This window comes from Eutrema salsugineum, unplaced genomic scaffold (assembly GCF_000478725.1).
Source record: "Eutrema salsugineum unplaced genomic scaffold, Eutsalg1_0 scaffold_6, whole genome shotgun sequence".
NCBI lineage: Eukaryota > Viridiplantae > Streptophyta > Magnoliopsida > Brassicales > Brassicaceae > Eutrema > Eutrema salsugineum.
The window spans coordinates 11,691,807-11,715,266 of NW_006256547.1; the positions used below are offsets into that span (position 1 = coordinate 11,691,807).

At 40.1% G+C, this 23,460-nt stretch overlaps 1 non-coding gene across 1 annotated transcript; it reads right to left on the reverse strand.

Moving 5' to 3' along the window:
• Positions 1 to 721: 721 nt before the first annotated feature.
• Positions 722 to 828, reverse strand: LOC112083658. The gene has a single exon (XR_002897794.1). It is a non-coding gene; the product is annotated as a small nucleolar RNA R71 (small nucleolar RNA).
• Positions 829 to 23,460: the final 22,632 nt, after the last annotated feature.

Below are 23,460 nucleotides of genomic sequence, written 5' to 3' on the forward strand. Positions count from 1 at the left end.
AGCTGATTGTCTCATCTATCTTGTGTCCAGATTTGGGGATGATCAGACTGTGGGAAGGCCTCAATTTGTTTAAAAAACTTCTGACGGTCCAAATTTATCCAAAGATGTGCTTTTTGCTCCCAAGTGCATCCCTTTTGTCAAAATATCCTGAAAACTCTTTTTAGACTCTAAAATATGGAAATCACTTAAAAACCTTTAAAACTGAGTAAAAACACTTGCATAAGATATTGAAAGGATCCATAAAAGTGGTCAAAATCAGGTGTTATCACAGGTCCATCAGGGACAAGCTCAGGAACACTAGAACCAGCAAGGGCATCAGGTCAATCAACCCCACCCTCAACCTCCCAGGCGTCAAGAGCCACCACATGTCTTTGTTTGAGAGAATGACAGGGCTAAATACAGAGCAGGAATCCAAGCTCCACCAGTCCAAAACAACAATTTTGAAGTAAAAGCATCACTTCTAAATATGGTGCAGAATTCAAAATTTCATGGGCTGCCTATAGAGGATCCACTTGAGCACTTTAATCAATTTGACAGAGTCTGTGATCTGACAAATATTAATGGGGTCTCAGAGGATAGCTTCAAGTTAAGACTGTTCCCTTTCAGCTTAGGAGACAAAGCTCATCAGTGGATGAAGAACTTACCAAGAGGTTTAATCCAAACATGGGAGCAGTGTAAGCTGGCCTTTCTCTCTAAATTCTTCTCCACCTCAAGGACATCCAAGTTGAGGAATTAAATCTCAGGCTTTATCCAACACAACAATGAGAGCTTTCGGGAAGCATGGGAAAGATTTAGAAGCTATACAAACAAGTGCCCTCATCATGGGTTATCTGAAGCTTCTTTACTCAGCACTTTCTACCGATGAGCTCTCCCAAAGTTCAGGAATCAGTTGGATACACCTTCCAATGGCAACTTCCTTGCCAAGAAAATCAATGCAGCACTGGAGCTGGTAAAGAACTTGGCTATGAGCAATGACACCTATGGGGAGGATTATGACAGAGCCAATAGAGGACAAGGCTCTAGTGAGGAGCAAATAATGAGAAAGGATATCAAGGAAATTCAGAGCAAGCTTGATAAGGTCTTACTGGCTACTCAGAAGCCACCACACTATGTTGGCGAGTTTGATGACCAAACCACATGTTTTTAAAATGTCAATGAAGATGCCTTGACTCAGGAGGAACTCCACTACATTGGGAACCAGAACAAGTTCAACAGGTTCAACAACTACAATCAGAACATCAGCTATAGAAACCCTAATGTAGCCAACCATGGAGACCAAATGAATCCTCCTCAGCAAGTCCAGAATCAGAGCTTTGTTCCCAAGAACCAGTTTCAAGGGAACTTTCAAAACAAGCAATAGTTTGTGCAGCAACCTCATCAATATGCACAACAGCCACAGCTTTAGGGGAGCAGCTTTACTAGTCAACCGCCTGTCAGCAAGTCTCCACCAGACTTTGGACAACAGGAAATGGGACAGCAGCAGCAGGTTCATCAGCAGATGGGTCAGCAGCAGGCGATTCAGCAGCAGATGGGTTCAGACTTGTGTGGGGTTCTATAGCAGCTGCTTCAAGGTCAACAAAGGGTTGAACATAGCTTTACTGATCTGGGTTCCAAGTATGAAGCAATGAACCATGAGATCAAATAGCTTAAAAAGAATCAAGCTTCTTCCTCTAAACGACAAGAAACACTTCTTGGGAAGCCTGAACCAAAGCCAAAGGAGTATGCCGATGCCATTACCCTAAAAAGTGGCAAGGATATACCTGAGATAAAACAACAAAGCCATGTGCTTATTGAGAACAATGAGCAACTTGGTAGGGAGGTGGCTCAAGGGAGTGAACCAGAAGATGAAGTTGCTAAGAATGACAAGAGCAAAGGTGAGGCAAAATAGATGGTGCCTGAGAAACCATATGTGCCACCACCACCTTATCAGCACAAACTTCTATTTCCAGGAAGGTTCAAGAAGCAGCTCTTAGATAAGGGTATAGCTGCTTTTGAGAAGCAATTGGAGAAGACTCAGTTCAACATGCCCATAATAGAAGCATTCTTTATGGTCCCTCAACTTGGGAAGTTCTTAAAATATGCTATTTTGAACAAGACAAAAGAACTACAAGGAATGGTGGTCTTAAGTCATGAATGCAATGCAATAATTTAGAGGAGGACAATCCCTAGGAAGCTATCTGATCCAGGGAGTTTTACATTGCCATGTACTATTGGTCCTTTGAAGTTTGCAAGCTGCTTATGTGACTTGGGAGCTTTACTGAGATTAATGTCTTTCTCTATTGCAAAGAAGTTGGGGTTCACAACCTACAAGCCTGCAAGGTTATCTTTGGTGCTTGCTGATAGATCAGTCAGGCTCCCCATTGGGATTCTTAAAGATCTTCCTGTGAAGATATGTGATTTTGAACTCCCAACAGACTTCATTGTGTTTGAAATGGATGAAGAGCCTGTTGATCCTCTCATTTTGGGTAGACCATTCCTTGCTACAGCAGGTGCCATAATTGATGTGAGAGGAGGCAAAATTGAGTTGCACCTTGGATCAGAATCTCTTATGTTGAGGTCGGTTTTCACCCCCACGATTTTAACAGCCTAAAAAGACTAAGTGTTAAAATCGGGGTTCGGAAAACCCAATTCTACGATTTACTGGAAAAAGGGGGCGAACCGAAATGAACCGATAAACCAAACGATCAGTTCGATTAAGCCGGACCGAACCAAATTCCACCTTGGACCGAGCCAAATTCCATCTTGGACCGAGCCGAACCAAGAGATGGTTCGACAAAAACCGAGCTAAATTGAGAAAGATCTCAGTTGGACCGAGCTAAATATACAAAGAACCATGAAATTGAGCCGAACCACACCGGTTCAAGAGATTCCCTGTGTACCCGAGCCAAAGAGTAATCCTGTTAACAAAAAGTACATTGGGCCGAAGGAGGAAGAGATTGGGCCAAGCCGGAGGGCCAAAAATATCGATGCGACGAGCTGCAGGATCGCAAAGGCCTGATGGACGAGTCCATGAGATTTTACCCTAAGAGAGATTGGAGTCGTCAGCCACACAAAAGAAAAGGAAAATTTCCAAGAATCTCGAGAGAGAATCTCGGTTAGGCGGCCTGTAGACTTAGTATAAATAGTCGATGTAATTCTTTCATTATGTAACTTTTACGCAATCACATAAACCCTAAGCAATAAAACTAATTTTACGCAATCACAACTCTTACGAGCCTTCCGGACCAAGCGACTCCCGACCGTCGGACGGGGGTGGGTCCAATGGGCCTAGAAAGAGGCCAACCGTTAGACAGTGGTGGGCCAACGGGCCTAGAGATAGAGGACGTTGGGTTCACTGGTAGGAGCGGTTGGTGGGCCAACCGGCCTAGAGAGAGGACGTTGGGCCTAGATTATACGGCGTTGGGCTCACTGGTAGAGACGGTTGGGGGCGTTAAAAGTTGATAGACAATCCAGATGAAAGGCGGATTCGGGGCTCATGGATTTGATAGCCGGTCCGTCTGGTTCCCGGTAAGGGAAGAAGGGAACGGGATCTCACAATTGGTATCAGAGCCTAGGTTAGCTAACCGGCTCGGACCCAGGTAGCGTCTTGGGACGTGGTTGAGAATTCGAGGACGAATTCCTTGGAAGTCGGAGAGAATTGTGACATCCCATTTTCGATATATGTGAAAAGACTTACAAGAATTAATTTGGCTACCTATGTCATCAAAGTGCACTTATCTTTTCCGGTCAAGTGTAAACTCCAGAGTTAAGCGTGCTTATGCTAGAGTAATCTCAGGATGGGTGACTTGTCGGGAAGTACTCTGCGGTACCGTGCGAGTGAGGACAAAGCACGGAGAAATATCACGTGATGATTGCAGGGATAGTAGACAACTCCTACGAGCCTCCCGGACCAAGCGACTCCCGATCGACGGACAGGGGTGGGTCTAATGGGCCTAGAAATAGGCCAACCGTTAGACAGTGCTAGGCCAACGGGCTTAGAGAGAGGACATTGGGCTCACTGGTAGGGGCGGTTGGTGGGCCAACGGGCCTAGAGAGAGGACGTTGGGCCCCAGATTATACGGCGTTGGGCTCACTGGTAGGGACGGTTGGGGGCGTTCAAAGTTGATAGCCAATCCAGATGAAAGGCGGATTCGGGATCTCATGGATTTGATAGCTGGTCCATCTGGTTCCCGGTTAAGAAAGAAGGGAGCAGGGTCTCACAATTGTGACATCTCGATTTCTGATATGTGTGAAAAGGTTTATAAGAATTAATTTGGCTACCTATGTCATCAGAGTGCACTTATCTTTTCTGGTCAAGTGTCTTGAGAGAACTCCAGAGTTAAGCGTGCTTATGCTGGAGTAATCTCAGTATGGGTGACCTCTCAGGAAGTAGTCTGCGGTACCGTGCAAGTGAGGACAAAGCACGGGGAAAGATCACATAGTGATTGCAGGGACAGTAGACACCTCTTACGAGCCTCCCGGACCAAGCGACTCCCAACCGTCAGACAGGGGTGGGCTGAATGGGCCTAGAAAGAGCCCAACCGTTGGACGGTGCTGGGCCAACGGGCCTAGAGAGAGAGGACATTGGACTCACTGGTAGGAGCCTTTGGTGGGCCAACGGGCCTAGAGAGGGGACGTTGGGCTCCAGATTATACGGCGTTAGGCTTACTGGTAGGGACGGTTGGGGGCGTTCAAAGTTGATAGTCAATCCAGATGAAAAGCGGATTCGGGGTCTCATGGATTTGATAGCCGGTCCGTCTGGTTCCCGGTTAGGGAAAAAGGGAGTGGGGTCTCACAGAGACGATCACTATCGATGATGAAGACGACCAAGAAGAGGAGCTCGCCCTTTAGCCGAGCCGCACTTCAGGACGCATTATCTGAGCCAAACTCGAAGAGGCGTTGGAAGGAGCAACTCCCGACCGTCAGACAGGGGTGGGCCGAATGGGCCTAGAAAGAGCCCAATCGTTGGACGGTGCTGGGCCAACGGGCCTAGAGAGAGAGGACGTTGGACTCACTGGTAGGGGTGTTTGGTGGGCCAACGGGCCTAGAGAGAGGACGTTGGGCTCCAGATTATACGGCGTTAGGCTCACTGGTAGGGACGGTTGGGGGCGTTCAAAGTTGATAGTCAATCCAGATGAAAAGCGGATTCGGGGTCTCATGGATTTGATAGCCGGTCCGTCTGGTTCCCGGTTAGGGAAGAAGGGAGCGGATTCTCACAGAGACGATCACTGTCGATGATGAAGATGACCAGGAAGAGGAGCTCGCCCTTTAGCCGAGCCGCACTTCATGACGTATTACCCGAGCCAAACTCGAAGAGGCGTTGGAAGGAGCAATGACTAACGAAGAGGATGACGTCTTGCTTCAAAATCAAAACCTGATAGAGGAGGAGGAAAATCTGTTATGGGTCGAGCAGATGGAACATGATAGCTTGGCACGAAAAGGAAATCAACGCGGCAATGCGTGCTGAGCAGCTCTAAACGGTGGCAGTACAGAAGACGAAGTCAACGAGTCGCGAAAGAACAACCAGATGAAGGAGATGAACGAGCTACTATAGCTCAGACGGCCGCCGAGATGAAGGCAGTCCGATCCCAAGTTCATCATGCAATTCCTTTGAGATGAAGGCAGGCCGCCAAGAAGAATTCCTTTCTACGAAGGGAAAACCAACCCGAAGACGCCCATCACAGCTTTTCGGAACGGAATGGGACGAGCCTTCTCGAGAAACACCCCCAATCTCAGCAAGACGAAAGAGATGCTAGTTTCTGCCTCCTATTTGTCGAACACTTGAAGGGTGCGTCATTGGAATGGTTCTCGAGGCTCGAGCGTAATTCCATTAAGAATTTTCAGCAGCTGTCTGCCGTTTTCCTGAAACAGTATTCCATGTTCATGGACCGAGGAACTTCCGATGCCGATCTATGGACTTTGTCTTAGGGACCAAACGAGCCATTGAGAGCTTACATGGCTCGGTTTAAAGCGGTGGTGTCGAAGGTGGAAGGAGTGAGTGACAAGGCAGCTCTCGAATCCCTGAAAAGATCACTGTGGTGTAAGTCCGAGTTCCGGAGGGAAATGGAGTTGAACATGCCGCTCACGATCCAGGATGCCCTACATCGCTCTGCTGACTTTTTCGTGAAGGAAGAAGAGATGAAGAACCTAGATGATGTGTCTACTGCGTGAGAGAATAAGTTTTTCCCTTAATAAAAACAAATGAAAGCTGAAAGTGCACAGCTAATCAATTGTAGTACTTAGGGATCGAATCCACAGAGATTTGTGTGCCTGGTATTCTTCTACAGTTTCTAACTTTATGTCTAGACTATATTGGTTTTAGATATTAGTTGTTTGTCACGGATTAAACTACAACTAAAAAAAGCGAATAAATCTATCTTAAAAAGCAAGTAGAAAATCGAATAAAAGGCAAATGAAGCAAAGCAGAATATCAAACTAAGGCAAATATAAGGCAGATCTAAATGAGCAAGTAAAAATCGATTGGTTTGTAAACTATAGTTAAAAACACTGAGCTTTTGGGAACTCTACAGGGATCATAATCGGGTTTCACACTAGGGATTATAGATTAGGATTGACGGATATCGAAATATAGGGTTCTAGAGCTAGAGTATGGCGGTATGACTACGTCACTGTCGTGATCATAACGAACTGTTTCTCGCAAACCTGACCAGTAGGTTTCCACTCTGGTCCTGGAAGGGAAAGAACGTAAGAGCTGAACAGGACTCGTTAGTACTCACGATTTCGCCGCAGGTAGGTTTCCACTCCTACGGAAAAATTACATGTTTCATTCTAGGTCGGATACTTAATGAAAACTTTCACAACACTACCTATCTAGATCAGATACGGAGTGATCAATCAAGGATACATGCAATAAGGACGAGAATAAACAGAGAACAATGTTAAAATCCCAGATCTATAAACCTAGATGTCTTAATCGATTATGAGAGCCCCTTTCGGGAACCCTAAGCCCAACTCGGGATCTACTCAGACATGGCTGAGGTTGACATCATCATTGGTTTTAATAAAAGCAATCAAAAACAGTAAAGAAAAGAGATGAAAGAAAGCTTCTCTATTGATGAACTCAGAGTTGAACAATCTTCTTTAAAATCACATAAAACGGCTGGAGAAAAAGGGTTTTTGAAAAAGTATGAAGGTGATGTCTAAAAACGACCTAAATGACAAGTATTTATAGTTTTCAATACTCCATGGTATTGAGGCAGAGAAATGACTTTGGGCTTCAGAAATATGGGCTTTTAATCGGAGATGGCCCGCCGCGGTCGAGAGTAACGTGGACGCGGGAAATAGAGGCTTGGCCGTTGTCGTGACTGCGGTGGATGGGTCGGTGGCCGCGGTCGCGTGACTTGCTGGCCGTCTTCGAGTGTGTGCGGGGCAAATGAAATATATCTTGATATCCAACCGTTGGAATGTCTTCAAACCAAATGCATTTGAAAGCTGGTTGATTCTTCTATAAGTTGTCTAATTTTGAGGGTAATCGGACGGTGAGAAGGTTTTCGTCTCTCCATGAGAGTTCTGACGGTCTGCATTTATCCAAAAGAATCTTTTTGTTCCAATTTGTGTCTCTTTATCCCAAATTACCTGAAAAGTCTTTTAAAATCCAAAAACATAGAAATCCTTTCAAAACCTTTAAAAATGGAGTAAAAACACCTATAAAGATATAAAAGTGATCCATAAAAATAGTCAAAATCCGGTGTTATCACTAGACGAGCAGTACGAGTTGACTAAAGCGGCAATCCGAAATTCTCTGACGACGCGTCAAAGGAATGTGAGAGGCAATGACTATGTGCATCACGAAGGGTCGTGGCTACAAGGAGCCCACAATTATCAAGTGGTAGCAGGACGAGGCAAAGGACCAAGGAACACTTACACTCTGAACCAGCATTTGCGAACACCACCAGTGCTACGGACACTCAACAGCAAACTGTCAGTTCTTGGCTGCCAGAATCGCCGCAAAGCGAACAGCAGGAGAGCCCAAAGAAACTGCAGCTGCCAAGGAACCTGAAGACGAAAAAGCGAGAAGGTGACGAAGTTAACCCCCCGAACCGGGAGCAAGGAAACCGAGGCGAAGCCCAAAAGCGAGGAAGGATGAATAACGAGGATCCGCGAGATGGCCCCAGAAGAAGGATCAATATGATAATGGGTGGATCGCAATACTGTCTTGGCACCGTATCGTCAATTAAAGCTTTGTAGTGGAGAGCCGATGCAAGTGTTAACTGGGCGGAGCCTCCGAGCTATCCCGCTATAATAATCTCGTTTTCGAAAGACGAAACAGTGGGAATCGACATGCCACATAGTGATCCCCTTGTGATCGAGCTTAGTATTAGGGATCACGATGTCGTCAGAATATTAATTAATATCTTCAGCGAAACCATTAGGAGGATGAAAATCGATTTGTCCGAAGTAACTGCCATCCCGAAGCTATTAACGGGATTCTCAGGGAAAACAACGATGACAATCGGGACGATCAGGCTTCCCGTGCAAGCAGAAGGAGTAACGAAAGTTGTGGAGTATTATGTAGCTGATCATTCGGCAATTTACAACGTAATCATGGGAACGACGTGGTTGAACTCGATGCAAGCCGTTCCATCAACATATCATTTATGCGTCAAGTTCCCGACTCCTGGCGGAATCAAGACGATATGGGGAAACCAAAAAGAGTCGTGTATGTGTTTTTTGGCCGAGCATAAGATGAGGAAGCCCATGGTAGACTCGATCGCAGACGAAAACAGGAAAAAGCTAAAGACGAACCGAGAACCTGCGAATGAGCTCGCCAAGCTCTTATAGCAATTACAGATCGGCGAGGCGCGTGAAGAGAAGAGCGCGCCGAGCTGTGATCCGGTGATCTCGGTATGCATAGACGAATTACATCCAGAGCGATGCGTAAAGATAGTAGTTCCATCTTTAAGGTCTCCAAATTTGAGCTGGATCGTACAGTGAGAAGGTCATCATTTGAGGGTGAACTTCTGACGATTTGACTTTGAGCTGAAATCCGGTCTTCTATCAATTTTGTTAAGCTTTTTCCTAAGTTTCCTGAAAAGAGTCTTGAAACTACAAATACTAGAAAAATACAATAAAAACACTTGAAAGCAATAAAAAATATAGAAAACGTATTTCAAAACGATCCATAAAAATAGTCAAAACACGTTGTTATCAAACTCCCCCAGACTTAAAACCTTTGTTTGTCTTCAAACAAAGCAAAAATCCAATCTGGTAAAATGGAAAAAAAAAAAAATAGGGAATGCACAAATCTCAGAGACATGAACTCCTAAGCTAGGACCATAGATCGTACATTAGTTCACAACTTAGTCTAGAAAATTCTCACCAAGACACAAAAGATACTAGTCCACTTTTTCCGTCATGCAAAACATAAACAATCTAAATCTCGATTCCAGTCAACTAGCTCTTTACATTCATTAAGTGCATAAGTGAATTCTCATCAAAGACGTCATCCAGGGTAGACGGCATTTGACATTTAAAGGCTGTTTAAGTGGTGGAGTCAAAGTGTTTCGGATTACCTGATGAATCTGGAGGATGCAAGATATTATGCACAACCGCAAGAGAGAGAGTGGACCTGTTGATATCCGCAATTTTCAGTCACTTCTTCTTGTCCAATGTTGTTGCATAATCCTTCCTCCATTGTTGTGAGCAGCTGTTCCCCCAGACTTAGATCTTTTCCGGGAATCAGAAAAATGATCTCCAAAACTCCATATAATCGAACTCTAACTTGCCCAAAGGATAAAATCGATCATCTTAGTCCCTCTAAGGTTTTATTTCCTTTCCTTTCTTATTTTCTTTTCTTTTTTGGATTTCTTTATTTATTTTTTTTTTAGAAAGGGGAAATAACCTTTTTAGAAAGAGAGAGAGAGTCTAAGGGACGAAAATGTACCAATGTATGGCGATTTTTCTGAAACAAGCTGAGTTTTGTCCTTTGTTGAATCCTTCTGGTAAAGTTTCCGGAAAATCGCAGTTCTTCGTCTTAGTGACTGAAAACTATGTCGTTCCTCTTTCTATCTGACGTTTTTGCACATATCTGCATATAAGACAATGGAAAAAAGAGTGCATGTGGTTCGAAAGAAGCTTTGTTAAGGTAGGGACTAGCTAAAGATGAACTAGCCATTCAGGATCAACAGAGCGTGGTAAAAAGGGTAAAGGAGTCCTGAATGTATGATTCGTTTCCCTGGTCTAATGCTCTAATGAGAAAATTAACATAATGTTAGTGTATTAATCCTTCATCTAAATCGAAATCATTTAAATTTCTCTGGGGTACTTCGTTTCAAATGTCTTCAGCTACCGCCTAGTCTAGTCCAAAATCATGAATGAGTATGTTACTAGGAACAGTCTAAAAGCATACAGTCAACTATCATTGATTCATGTTCACCATTTCCTTTAAAACGTATTTTGTTTTGAAAACCGTTTTTGAAAAATTTTAGAGAAAATGCAAAAAGTGTAGATAATGCAAGAGTCATGAAAGAAAAGTGGTTAAAAATGATGAAATTCTCCCCCAGACTTAAATCACACTGTCCTCAGTGTGAAAGAAGTCGAGCTTAGATGAGGAAACTGCATAGATATATCGAAATAGGTAAGCTAAATGGAACTTACCTGAATCCGGGATGCTGATGGGAATGAACCGGATCGATTCGGGAGGAGGCGCGAAGCTGATAAATGGAAGAGAAATGGTGATGGGAGGTGGTGGGAAGTGATGGATGAGGTGGAATTGGACTTGGTGAGGTGGAATGGATGAAAGTGGGTGGTTTGGGGTCGGGGGTCATGTGAACGACCATTTCCTGCGGTCAGGGTTTACGCGACCGCGGTTGGGATGTGTTTGGCTGCGGTCACAAGTACGCGGCCGTGGTCGATGTAGGCTTAGCCACGGTCCGAACTCATGCGACCGCGGGGGCTTAAATGCGGCATGTTCTTGCTTCTCCTTAGTTCCTGCTGGGCCGAGCAGTCGAGAACCATCCTTTTTATGTTTTTTTGAATTTTTTTTCATTTTTTTGGTTTTTTTTTATTTATAAGAAACACCTGAAACTAAGAAAAAGAAAAATATCAATAGAAAAAGAAAAAAAAATCATAAAGAAAACAATACCTAAATGGGTTGCCTCCCACTAAGCGCTTTTGGTTTAAGTCGTTTAGCTTGATTTGGTGTAGGACGTGATTTAGTCAGATGAAGAAAACCTTGTCCTAAGACAGGTCTTTTTCGAAATCTCCTTGTTTTGCTTAGTAAGTTCTTCCTCACTCCAAAGTTCTGCTTCAAAATCATCTGTTGCAGGACGTTTTCCCGCTTTACTGTTGTACGGGACAGCTTCTGTCAAGACATCTTTGTCGATATTAGCAAATGAGATCTTCCGGTTTGGCCAGTCCATGATGGCTCCGGAAGTTGCTAGAAAGGACCATCTGAGAATCACTAGACGTGTTGCGTCTTTTGTTTCGATAATGTAGAAGTCGATAGGAACAATGAAATCTCCTATCCTCAAAAGAATGTCATAAGCTACTCTTTAGGTGTTGCATTCGAATCATCAGCTATACTTATCTTCATCCTAGTCCTCCGCAGGTGCTTAATACCAATTGTCAAAGAAATTTCCTTGGACATCATGTTTAGACAAGCTCCAGAATCACAAAGCACATTGTTAAACATTTCACCTCTAATAAACAAGAGATGAGAAACTGACCTTGACCTTCGATTTTTTGAAGTGTTCGAACATCGAAAAATTCTTCTATTTCAGGAATGGATTCCTTGCTCTCACAGAAGTAATGGCCGATCATGAAGTCTTTGCAAGCTCTGGCAAAGGTGATTCCTTAAGGTAAACTTCGAATTACATCATTGAACTCATCAAGCTTTTCTTTGCTGGTTTTGTTGGTGTAGTAGCTGCATTCTTCAGGTCTTTGAAGGTGAATTGAGTAAACTGCAGCATCAGGTGATGTCCTAGGAAAGGACATGCGTCAGGCTCTCCCAAAGTAAGTTCCGATATCCTCCTTTGTCTCTTTCCTGTGCCTATAGAAAACTTGCAAACAACCAAGATCCCACACATCATCGAAACCTTTATAGAGAGGGATTGTGTTCACTAACTTGTTGAATTCAATGAGTCTCTCTCTAGATATTGGTGCTCCTAGTTCCACCAATCTTTCTTGATTGCCTCTTTCTATGAACAAACAATAGTCTTCGTCTTTAAAGTATTGTCCTTCATATGCATCTTCATAAGCTAAAGCTATGCTGCAAGGTAGTATCTCATCTTCTTCTTGAGATACTATGGATCTGATGGCGTACACTTTTTGCCCGAGGAAAGGGGTTCTGACTATCCCAGCATATGCATCAGATGAACACTAGCCTGTAAGAGTAGAGGAAAGCTGAGGCGAATCTGACCAATGGTTGGCCGCAGGTGGAGGAGGCGCGACCGTGGGAAACAGATTCGTGGCCGCGGGTGGATGCTTCACGACCGCGGCTGAGGGGCCATTGGCTGCAGTCGTGGGAGGTGCGACCATTGGTGAAAGACTTCAAGGTGTTTTGGTTGTTTCATCTTCCCCTTTGCCTTCTAAGTAGTTTTTTGGATCTTCCAGCTCTATGTTCTATTCTCTTGGGTCAAGATCATTGTTGGGATGTGTTGAATCATACGCTTCATGCCCTTACATAACCTTTTCGAAATTTTCTTTGATTTCATCAAGAGCATAGACTACTTTGTCTACGGTTGAGTCAATCTCTTCTGCTTTGTCTCAGACCTTGTGTACTCTATCCCATATTTCTTCCACGCATGAGTAAGTCTGGTTGCTATTATCATTGATAGTTTCTTCTGCTTCATCAAGTTTGATTTCTAAGGTGCGGATGTTTCCACTAGCCTTGCGAATGCCGACTTCGTTCTCTTCGCCCCGTCCTTCAACTGCGTCTATTCTTCCTTTTATAATCTCGGCATCTTGAGTCTTGATGGATTTGACTTGAGCAGAAAGATCTTCAAGCTTCTTATTGAAGTGAATTGACATATTGTAATTTCTCTCATGAAGGGTGGCCTTAGAGACGGCTTGAGCTTCGATGAACTGATTGATTGTGGCTTCAAGCTGCTCCAATTGATTACTGATCTGGACGTTCTTATCCTGCTGAAGATTTGGTGAGGTAGGCGATGCATAAGTGGTCTTGGGCTCACCATGGGAGGCGTGTAGGGTCGCCCAGGAATGCTCGGTAGTTTGGATCTGAGTTCTGAACTGAGTTGAAGAGGTCGCGTATATTTGGCTCTTCCCTTTGTCTGGTGGCTTGAGAAGTGTTGTAAAAACCACCCTCGTAGTAGGGATTTCGATTTATAGGGTTTATTGCTTCGGAAACTGAAACAAAAAGAACCAAAAAATGGAAATAAACAGAAAAAGAGTCAAGGAGAATCTCGAAAAGAAGACGGAGAAATACAAGCAACAAGCTGATAAGCACCAAAGAGAAATTACCTTTGAACCAGGAGATTGGGTCTGCTTACACATGAGGACCGAGAGGTTCCCAAATCAATGAAGATCAAAGCTCCTACCAAGAGGAGATGGGCCATTCCGGTTCTTAGAAAAGATCAATGAAAACGAATACAAGCTTGAGCTTTCAGGTGAGATGAACATTTCTCCAACTTTCAATGTTACTGACTTAGCTCCTTTCTATTCAGGAGATCATGTTCTGAGGCCAGAAACTTTTCAATAGGGAGGGAATGATGTGGACATCGAGAAAAGCACCATACAAGCTGATGAAGAGCTGATCACTATACCGACTAAGAGGCACACACCAAGGACAAGTTCACACACTAAGAGCTTAAGAGAAGAGTTTAACAAGTCAATAGAGGGGCTGATCACAATCATAGAATGATGTCTACGTGCGTGAGGGTTGTCAAGTTTTACTCTAAATGAAATCAATAAGCTGCAAGTGCACAGCTGATCGATTGTAGTACTTAGGGATCGAATCCACAGGGAAGGAGGTTTTTTTTTGCAAAAGCTTTCGAAAGAAATATTAAGTAAAGAAGTCTAGAACCAGGCGATTTTTATGGGCCTTGGTGGTGTTTTTAAAACGTTAAAATTAATTTTAACGGGAAAATGCGGAAATTAAAGTAACCTAATAACTAAACCTAATGAAATCGACTAAAAACGGGAAAACGTCTAGACCTAAGTTGCTTGAATGAAATCAGCTGGAATGAAGAAAAATAACCTAATGACTAAAGCTTGTATTGAAATTGGCAAAAAATTATACATACGAGACGCTGGATTTTCAGGGAAATTCTCTCTGGGGGATGAACTATTCAAAACATTGCTAAAAAGTAAATTAAAAGATCCTAGCCAAAAATTTTAGAACTCAAGTCACGAACATTTGAATACGCCACTATCGTGATCATAACCAACTATCACTCGCAACCCTGTCCATTAGGTTTCCACTCTGGCCCTAGAAGGGAAAAGATGCAAGCTTGCTTAAGACTCGTCAACATTCAGAGCTCTCTCATAGGTAGGTTTCCACTCCTATGGTTGATCTGCTCTTCTCAAACTAGATCTGGCCCCGGATGAATACTTTCACAAAACCAAGGACAGGGATCATATTGTAGTTCATGACGCTACTCACATACATTTAAAATAAGTTTAGAAGAAAAAGTTCTAGGATTCGGCTTCAATAGCTAATGGAATCCTCATTGAACATATATAGCCCCATCGAAAATCCCTTGAACCCAACAATAAAACTACTCACACATGATTAAAGAAAGCAAACACTTTGTATTGAAAAGCTGAGTAGAAATCGATATTGAAAAAGAAACAAAAAGGGTTCAAGAGATAGATCTCTATCTCCCTAAACTTAAGAGAAAGAAAAGTATTGAAAAACCTAAAAAATAGTCCTTAGCATAAAAGAGCATACGACTTATCAAGTCATTTCTGGGCATCACTTAGGGTTTATCCAAATGAAGGAATTATTTTGGGCTTGAAAATGGGCTTTAAGGTTGGCAAACCATTCTTCGCGGTCGGGAAAGACAGGACCGGTGTGAAATGGGTGTTGGCAGCAAAATGCTTGCCGGCTGGTTTACAAGACATCTTGCTTTTCGCGTAACTTTTGATTGAACCGTTGGATTACCATCTTTAAGGTTTCCAAATTTGAGCTGGATCAGACGGTTAAAAGGTCTTCATTTAAGGGTGAAGTTCTGATGGTTTGAGTCTGAGTTGAAATCTGGTCTTCTATCCATTTTGTTAAGCTTTTTTCTAAGTTTCCTGAAAAGAGTCTTGAAACTACAAATACTAGAAAAACACAATAAAAACACTTGAAAGCAATAAAAAACATAGAAAAAATATTTCAAACGATCCATAAAAGTGGTCAAAATATGGTGTTATCATAGAACATGAAGAACTCAAGGAGAAGCTACTCAAATGAGAGATCACCCGAGAAACACCAATGGAGCCTCTAACCGAGTTCAATACTCTAGAGACACAAGACTTGGAGGCCACGGCTAGATAAAATCTAGTGGAGTTCAAGGACCTTCAAGAGACCAAGAATAAACACCAAGCAACGATTACCCTTAACTCAAGTTTCAAACTGTATCATTCTTGGCGGTCTTACAAGGCAACGAGGAAGCAGCTATGTTTGTCATCTAAAACAAGTGGAAACTCCACTCCTCGAGCCAATATAAGTGTCTACATTACAGATTATTTCTCATGAGTTTCTTGTTTGTTTTGCAGGAACTTTTCCTTAAGTCGTTTTTAGAGTTTAGTAGTTTCTATTTTTCTTTAAGTTAAACGATGAGTTTCTTAGTATCCTTTTGTAACAATTTCGGCCAAGAGAAGCCACCAGTTGAGGAACCATTATATAAGGTTCCTGCTGAGCTTGTAATTATTACCTTTGATTCATAAAATAACCAAGTTTTCTTTAGAGAACAAAATCTTAGCCGTAGCTAGCTCTCTCTTCTTCTCTGGTGCGATTCCTTTGAAGCTGAGAAACCCTAACTTATCATAGAGCTCTCCATCTTCTGTGTGGCATCCTTCACTCCATAGTTACCTTGTGTCTTCAGTCCATCACCCATTCTCACCGAGTCTACTAGAGAGAGCTGTACGGCAAGCTAGAGATTCACCACCACTCACACTTGTGTAAGAACATCTCATAAGTGTTCCTACATCATAACACACCGACCGTCAGACAGTGGTGAGCCCACGGACCTAGAGAGAGACCAACCGTCGGATAGTGGTGTGCCTACGGACCTAAACAGAGACCAACTATCAGACAGTGATTGGCCAACGGACCTAAAGAGAAGGCGTTGGATTCAATAGGAGGGGCAATTGGTAGGCCAACAGGCCTTAAAATAGAATGTTGGGGCTTAGAGTGAGGCTGTTGGGCTCACTGGGAGGGACAGTTAGAGCATTAGAAGTCTATACGGCCGGTCCGTCTGGTTCTTCGAAGGGAAGGCGGGATCGAGGTATCACAGTTGGTATCAGAGCGTAAAGTTAGCTAACTGACTCTGACCCAGGTGGCGTCTTGGGACGTAATTGAGTTGAGAGAATTCGAAGAAAATTCCTTAGAAGTCGGGGAGAGTTGTAACATCTCGATTTCTGGTACATGTGGAGAAGCTTATAAAAATTGATTTGGTTACCTATATCATCAGATGCGCTTATCTTTTCGGGCACTGGTCTTAAAAGAACTCCAGAGTTAATGGTGCTAAAACTGGAGTAATTTCAGGATGGGTGACCTACCGTGAAGTGGTCTGCGATACCGTGTGAGTGAGAACAAAGCACAGAAAAAGATCACGTGTTGATTGCAGGGACAGTAAACAAGTCTTATGAGTTTCCAAAACTAATGCACCGATGATCAGACAATAGTGGACCAACAAATCTAGAGAAATACCAACTGTCAGACAGTGGTGGGCCAACGGATTTAGACAGAAAGTGTTGGAGTCTTAGAGTAAAGGTGTTGGGCTCACTGGAAAAGATGATTGGGGCGTTAAAAGTTGATACGGTCGATCCATCTGGTTCTCCGAAAGGAAGTGAGATATTGATATCACAAAAAAAAAAGACAAAAAAAAAATTGAGATGTTACACTTGTATCGAAATTTAGCTCTTTTCAAACATACAAATCTGTCAAAGATGTTATTTTCTCCTGTTCGAAGAGATTTGAAGTGTAAAAGCGACATTAGCCTCATCCAGAACATCAGCCTCCAAGCAAAGTGGTGTTTGGTTTCCTGGGTCAGTAGCAAATGCGAGTGCTGGTTGTTCTTTCAGACGTGCCGTCCTCACAGGCCATTAAAAACAGATACGCCACGTAAGCTATACAACTCAGATTTTGTTACGCTTATCTGAAAATCACTTGGTGCCACATCATTACAATCTCGTATGCCTAAGATGTGGTGCTCCAAATAGATACACCATAGAAAATAAAGTCAAAAACACGTAAGCCGAAAATACACCACTTGTCTCCATGTCTTGTCTACGCTTTTCTTATTCCTCCTATCCACAAGTGTCCACGTGCGATTATCAAATAGCGATGTCAAAAATCAAAGAGAGTGAAGAATAAACATGCTTACCCCTAAATTTGATAAATGTGTATGAATAAAAAAATAAGTAACTGACTGTAACCAATGTGCTATATATAGAATTTGGTGTAAGATCAAATCTTAAATGAAGATCATTAGAAATAACTAGTTAGTTAAATATATATTCTATAAAACAAAATATTGTGCATGAATGGTATTAACTACAATAATAAAATCAAGTATTTCATAAATATTTGAAATTTAAATATTATAACTGAAGTTTTGAGAGATCATATTTAATAATATAAAAAAAAGTATCATTTGAAACTAATTTATGTTATCAAAATAAAAAAATATATATATATATATATTTGTTTTATATAAAATAAATAAAATATTAATTGAATATTTACTGTGGTTGTGATTGTTTCACCCACGGCCAGCCTCCTCCATACCACCACCGCGATTTTTTCACCAACTACTGGTGTTAAGAAACATTTTTGGGCCCTTGAGCTAATATGCGACATCTAACTCGGATCTTGGTTATGAGAAGCATCATTTCGCAAATACACCAACAAATTGAACAAACCCATCACTTCTCCCTTTTCTAACCTGTGAGAGCAAGAAGGATAAAGAGGGGATGAGTAGTTTAGATTACCCAATAAAATGAACAAACACCAACACCAAACACGAAACATTATTTAACAAAATCTAAAACAAGGGAACAATTTTGTTTCAGAAATTCAAAAAGTCTCAACACATAAGACTCTATTATTTCCCATATAATCTTCCAAAGGATGCTCCACCCATCCATCGATAACAACCATCCATCGTTGAAAGTTCACACTCTTTTTATCACTTCTTCCAAATCATGTTCATACTTGAATATGAACTGGAACTTTTCTTTTGGTAATGCAGTTCCTCGCACAACATCCTACTTACCACTTGTAAGGCATATACCGATAAAGTTTTGACATTCCAGATTCAAAGTACGCTGATAATGCTCAATACTCACCATCTACACTGAGAAAATCATAGCAAAACTCTATCAGAATGCAAAAACTCAGACTAAGGGTTCTTTAAACAAAAAGAAGCATTTAAAGTACTCTAGAAAAAACTAAGCTAAATCCACACAAAAAGCAAATGATATTCACAAAATCCACCAAAATATTGTTATGATATGTCTAAATCTCGGCAAAATTGGCAAAACCCCCAAACAATCACTACAAGAAAATATACATGTTTCTGACGTTATTTCTGACAGAAAAAAGTCGTCGGAAATTTTCGACCACTTTCCTACAGATTTTCGACTAAAATAGAATTTGTCGAAAATCCGTCAGCTATTTCCAATGACCAACAAGTCGTCGGTAAACCGTCAGACATTTCCGATGAAATTCCAATGACAGGCCTCTGTTGAGTATTTTCCAATCGATTTTCGAAGGATCTCCCAACTGCTTTCCAACAGATTTTTGATGGATTTCGCTACCGTTAGAAAATTTAACCGTTACTAGTTGTTTGAGCGGTCGTTTGAAATCCATCAGAAACCCATCGGAATGGGACCTACTTTTTTTATATATATCCTCCTTTCTCTTTCATTTTCTCACTACATATAAAACCAAAACTCTATGTACTCACTAAACGAGTAAAAATGTCTACTTCAAATCCATATAATTATTTTTGATCAGATAATCCTCATCAAATTACGGAAACGAGCCTACTTATGGAAGAATACAAATAAGGTCTTCATCAATTCATGGCATTCGTGACTTCGCAGAAGAAAGCTATAAACTCCGGTAAAATCTATTGTCCCTGTAGTAAATGTCAGAATCATAGATTCATGGTGATAGATGATGTATGGTCACACCTGTATTGTAATGGATTTGTGTTTGGTTACAAAATTTGGTATTATCATGGAAAAAATGGTACAATGGTGGATTATGGTAGTACTAGTGAACCTATTGGTCGTGGCTTAGAAGAATCTGCAATGGAAGTTGAAAGTGTAGGTCATGTTTAGATGGTGAATGATGCTTTTCGTGAAAGTCTCCCATCGATTGCTGAGTATGGCCATATAGGTGAAGAACCCAGCCTAGAAGCTCGGAGGTTCTTTGATATGTTAGATGTTGCTGAAAATCCATTATATGATGGTTGAGAGGATCTCATTCCCCTTTATCAGCTGCAACTAGGATGATGGATGTAAAGACAGATTTCAATTTGAGCAAATAATGTGTATATGCAATAGCTGATTTTGTGAAAAACATTTCAACCTTTTTCTAATTTTTTGTTTCAATTATTAGATTAGTTCTTTGATTTGTTAGGTTGATTTGTAATGGATCTGTTAGATTGATTTGTTAGGTTGTTAGTATATAAGTTATGATGTTAGTTAATTTATAATTTAGATTAATTTTGGATTTGAAAAAATTAGGGTTTGTAGATTATATAGAATTTGGTGGTTTTAGAATTTTATTAGTTTGTGAATTAAAAAGGAATTTATTATTTAGGATTTGAAAAAGTTAAATAAAATTATCAAAATTATTAGTGGTTTATACTTATTTGAAATTTAGTAGTAGAATTATTAAAATTCTAAAAAATTAAAAATAAAAGTTTTTTTAGACGTTAACTATTATTTTTAATGCGAAAATATTTTTTAATAAAAAAGTAATTGAATAATTCATTTTATAATTAGTTAATTATTTATTGTTTATGTATATTTAAATTAATTTATTTCAAAAATTATTTATATTATTATTTTTATTAATAATAATTAAAATTTAATTTTTAATACTATTAATTTTTAATTTTAATTAAATTTTTTATCAATATTTTTATAATTTTTACTAAGGAACGATGAGACCCAAATCCCGGAGTTCCAGAGAGTTAGAGGTCCATTTGAGTTATATGTCTATTCAGACCCTTGTCCAGCAACCCAACTGGAAGCACTGCATCAAACTCGATTCGAAGCTGGAAAATGGAAATTGGTAAGATAAGTTTACGATGTAATTTATTTTAATTTATATTTTAATATTATTTAATATTTTATTTTTTGTTAATGTTTACAGGTTTAAATTATCTGTTGTGATCACAAAAGCGAATCTCCGAATGCTCCATACAATGTTGGGCAAACTTTACGAGATGTACAAAATCATGCCAAAAGTCGTGAAAGACTCTTGGCGTCGATATTTTGCTATAAATTGTGTAATTTTGTAATTAATAAGATGTTTTAACATTTTTGAATCATTAAAATTTTATGTGTCTTTAATTTTGTAGCAAGAGTTAACATGGGACCATACACATACCGATGAGGTGATCACAGCTTTCAACAAATACGCTGCTAAGATAATACTCGATACACATGTACGACCAGCCTAAGCCAGAAGCTCTCAATGACGACGTCTGGAAGGGCTTTTGCGTGCATTGGAGTAAGGATTCAATGAAAAAGCAGTCCAACAAAAACTCGAAGAACCGGAAGAATGACCAAGGAGGAAAAAGGATTTACATTCACAATGGAGGCACAAAATCGGTTGAACGTGAGACGGAGGAAATGGTAATTCTGTTATTCATTTTTTATTTTCTAATTTTTTTTTATTAGAAACTAATTATTTTTTACGCAGAGAAAAGCTGATGGGGGCATTTATATTATTAGATTTATATTATAAACAATTTAAATTTAAATTATTATTATTTAATAAAATTTCTTTTTTTATTAATTAAAATCGTCAGAAATTATCTGTCGATAATCTGTCAGAAATAGAACCGTCGTATTTCTGTAAGAAAGGTTATCAATGGATTATGGACGGAACATTTACGATGACTTTCCGACAATGTTATCACAGTTATACAAAAACAAATTCTGACAATAATTCATCGGATATTCGTCTCAAAGTTGTCAGAAAGTAAGTCGTCGGTTTCCCGTTATAAATTTTTGACTATTTTCCGACGACCCTTGATTCATTGGATATCCGTCAGAAAGTAATCGGAAAGCATGTCGTCGGTCTTTTCATCGGAAATTTATAACTAATTTTTGACTGCTTAATAATTTCCGATGATTTCTAACCGACAAATTTATTTGGTTGGAAATCCGTCAGAAAAGGTGCTTTTCGACAGATTAGCGACAGATATGGTCATCGGAATTGGGCTGTTTTCTTGTTGTGAATAACCTTACATTCCTTTAGAGCCAAAGGCTCTACTTTTAGAGAGTCCAAAGCCCAAACAAATGAGTCTAATTAATTATTGATATTCTTCTATTTTAATTATTGTACCTAGAAATACAACAGAGAAAATTTGTAAATAGGAGTAGTCGGGGGACTTTGGCTTTGGACAAAGTTTTTAGCTTTGAACATTAAAAAAAAGAACTGATGGACTATCAAGCAATAAACAGAGAGACTGTTTCTTAATGAGAATATATAGGATTCAAGAGCGTTTTAGACCAAGTTTTTTGCTGAGTAAACTAGTTTAGTATTTCGATCCTCAAAGAAAGACAAATGTTCGAGTCTAGAGCTAGCTGTAGTTAAGAGTGCTCTTGAGAGATCAAAACTTTGTCCTTTGCACCTTGCTCTTGTCCTTATTTTATACTATGATATTGTGTCTAACGTTTCCGACTGTTACATTTAAGTGTCTTCATTCACCGGTTTTAACGAGTCTTTGGTCTTGACAGGCTTGAACAATGGTTCTGTGTTTAATTCGCTTTGAAAGTATATATTAACTCTAGTAAGTTTTTCAGCACGATCTGTCACCTCGTTTACTCATTTGACCTTGCAGGTCTCTTTGACTTTGCTGACCTTTTTACCTTAGGTTAACTGAACTTTATTTACTAGGCCAGGTTTTTACCCCTCTAGTAATAAAATCTGTGTCTCGAATTGAATAAAAAATATATGAAAGTTGTAAAAAAATCATCAACTTTTACCACAAATGTAGTCTAATTAATTATTAGTATTCTTCTATTGTGATTATTGTACCTAGAAATACAACGGTGAAAATTTAGAAATAGGAGTAGATGGGGATTTGGCATTGAACTTTAAGAAAATAAGAATTGATGGACTATCAAGCAATAAACATAGAGTTTGTTTCTAGATGAGAACATATATTCAAGAGCATTTTGGACAAAGTTTTTGCTGAGTAAACTGGTTTAGTACTTTGATTCGCAAATAAAGACAAATGTTTAAGTCTAGAGCTAAGCTGTAGTTAAGAGTGCTGTTGAGAGTTCAAAACTTTGTCCTTTGCTCCTTACTTTTTTCTATATTTTATAATATGATATTGTGTTTAACATCTCCGACTGTTACATTTAAGCGTTTTCATTTACCGGTTTGAACCAGTCTTTGTTCTTGACAGGTTTGAATAATGGTTCTGTGTTTCATTCGCTTTGATAGTAGATATTAACTCTAGTAGGTCTTTCAGCTCGATCTGTCACCTCGTTTAGTCATTTGACCTTGCAGGTCTCTTTGACTTTGCTGACCTTTTTACCTTAGGTTTACTGAACTCTATTTACTAGGCCAGGTTTTCAGCCCTCTAGTAATAAAATCTATTTCTAGAATTGAAGAAAAAATATAGGAAAGTTGTAAAAAAATCATCAACTTTTACCACAAATGTAGTCTAATTAATAATTGGTATTCTTCTATTGTGATTATTGTATCTAGAAATACAACGGTGAAAATTTGTATGTAGGAGTAGATGGGGGACTTTGGCATTGATATTTAAGAACATAAGAACTGATGGACTATCAAGCAATAAACCTAGAGTTTGTTTCTTGATGAGAACAAATATATATATATATATATATATATATATATATATATATATATATATATATATATTCAAGAGCGTTTTGGACAAAGTTTTTTGCTGAGTAAACTGGTTTAGTATTTCGATTCTCAAAGAAAGACAAATGTTTGAGTCTAGAGCTAAGCTGTAGTTAAGAGTCTTGTTGAGAGTTCAAAACTTTGTCCTTTGCACCTTGCTCTTTTCTTTATTTTATACTATGATATCGTGTTTCACGTCTCCAACTGTTATATTTAAGCGTCTTCTT